Below are 2,124 nucleotides of genomic sequence, written 5' to 3'. Positions count from 1 at the left end.
CGGTCAGCTTCTCCAGATCGCTTGTAATATGGTCGGTTGCACCACCGTCCAGATACTAGTTGGTGTCAACCCCATACTGATGAGCAGCCATGTTGGCCAAGCACTACTCTCCTCCCTGATATGAAGAGTCATAGTGCTTCCAGCACTTCCAAGCAGGGTGGCCAATTTTTCCACAGATCTGGCACACCAGCTTGGCAGAGGAGTTGTTGTTGTAGTTCCCCCTGCCTCCACCGTGTCCTCCTGGGTTGCCGCGACCACGGCCGTGGTCACCACCACGGCCATGATCTCCACCGCCGTCTGGTTTGTTGTTGAAGCCGCGACCACCGCCGCGATCGCCGTTGTCGATGGTGGTGTTGTTCTTGTTGAAGCCGCGTCCACGCGCCGCCACATTTGCAGACGACTGAGATGACCCGCCGCAAAGATTCAGGCGAGTCTCAAAGCTCAGAAGTTGTGAGAACAGCTCCAGGATCTTGACAGCCTCGACCCTAGAGCACATGGCCGACACCACCAGGTCGAACTCCTCATCGAGTCCAGCGAGGATGTGGGAGATCACCTCTTCCTCGTCCAAGGCCTTCCCTGAAGCAATTAATTCATCACACAGAGTTCGGACCTTACCAACATACTCTATGATCGTGGAGTTGCCCTTCTGAAGATTGGCTAGGGCAATTCTGACATTGACGGTCTGCGCCATGGTGTGTGACGCAAGCATCCCTTGCACCAAGTTCCACAGCTCAGCTGCGGTGTGGTAGGTCGCCACTTGGATGGCCATCTCACGCGGCAGCGTGGTCAGTAGGTATGAGATAACCTGCTGATCCCACGCGTACCACACACCGAACTCCGGGTTTGGCGCCTTGGTCTTGGTTTTGCCGTCATCCCGGTGACCTCAATGGTCATGGGCGGAGCCGGCTGCTCGGTGTTGAGGAAGTTTGCCATCTACGCTCCCTTGATGGCTGAGAGCACCGTGGCACGCCATAAGGCCTCATTCCCTCTCGTAAGCTTCTCGGTTGTGTTGTGTGCAAACGGAGATGAGGGGAAAGAATTTGCGGAGGAAGAGCTCGCCATGGATGAACCCGAGGTAGGCTCTGATTACCATGAAACAAAAGAGGTGAAGCGTATGCCTCCTGGCAGGGACGCGTGCGTGTTAAATAGGGAACAAGATTACAATTGGTTGGCAGGTTGTTGTGTTAGCTTGACCCCTCATCCAAGACTATACAAGATAAGGATCTCTAAACTCCAGCAACCTGCCCAAGTTACAACACACGCACGCAAGCTACACCTGTGACATATGTCACGTTACAACTACAATCATATCATTTAACAATGTCCTCTTCGTCCGAAGGTCGGGTGCAAACGTGATCGCCCAGTGTATGTCACACGGCGCTCCTCAGCTCAAAACCTGGTCAGCTAACTGCCATGCATTGACACCATCGAGAAAGAGTGGAATTAACTTCTTCTATCAACAACTAATTAGATGACTGTTAGCATTGACCATTGTGAAAACTCGTAGAGGTCCGGCTTCATCTCAGTAATATACCACACTCATGCTGAAATTCAATAGAGTCCCACAAGTCAATCGATGAAAGAGAGAAACGAGGTTGTTCTACAAGGCTAGAGTCTCCTTTTCTTCCTACAGAAATTCAATACAAAAACAAAGGTGTTCCGCATTGGTAATGGCTTACTATGTACGGATGGTATTTCAGGTGTAGCTGGTCAGGTTTATTCTGAAAGTAGGTCAATTGGTGCTTCGGAAAGTGGGCTCGAGAGGCTAGTCGCTGCTTGGTTTACAAAAGGGAATGATGAAGAGATACCAAAGCAGATTTATTATAGAAAAGAAGATTCATTCCACTTTATTTGATACCCGCTTAAAGTTCTATCACATTTTCTTCGAGCATCAATCTCGTAGGAATTTCGATTGGAAGTGTGGTAATGAAGGGCGGTGCCTTTACACTTCGACTTGTTTCTTTGAATATAACATAATATTGACTGTGCACTTTGAAGATCAAGTATTCTTTTTCTATCAATGAACTTTTCATAATACATCTCCGGAAGAGAACAGAGATAACTACTTAGACTAGCACTATCAAGTATCAACTACTTGAACTCTATTACAGTAAAAATAGAAGA

General features: G+C 48.6%; 1 pseudogene; it reads right to left on the bottom strand.

Moving 5' to 3' along the window:
- Positions 1-432: 432 nt before the first annotated feature.
- On the bottom strand, positions 433-571 carry LOC119304599 (annotated as a pseudogene).
- Between the last annotated feature and the right edge of the window lie 1,553 nt (positions 572-2,124).

This window comes from Triticum dicoccoides, chromosome 5A (assembly GCF_002162155.2).
Source record: "Triticum dicoccoides isolate Atlit2015 ecotype Zavitan chromosome 5A, WEW_v2.0, whole genome shotgun sequence".
Classification (NCBI taxonomy): Eukaryota; Viridiplantae; Streptophyta; class Magnoliopsida; order Poales; family Poaceae; genus Triticum; species Triticum dicoccoides.
This window is presented reverse-complemented; position numbering and strand designations above follow the sequence as displayed.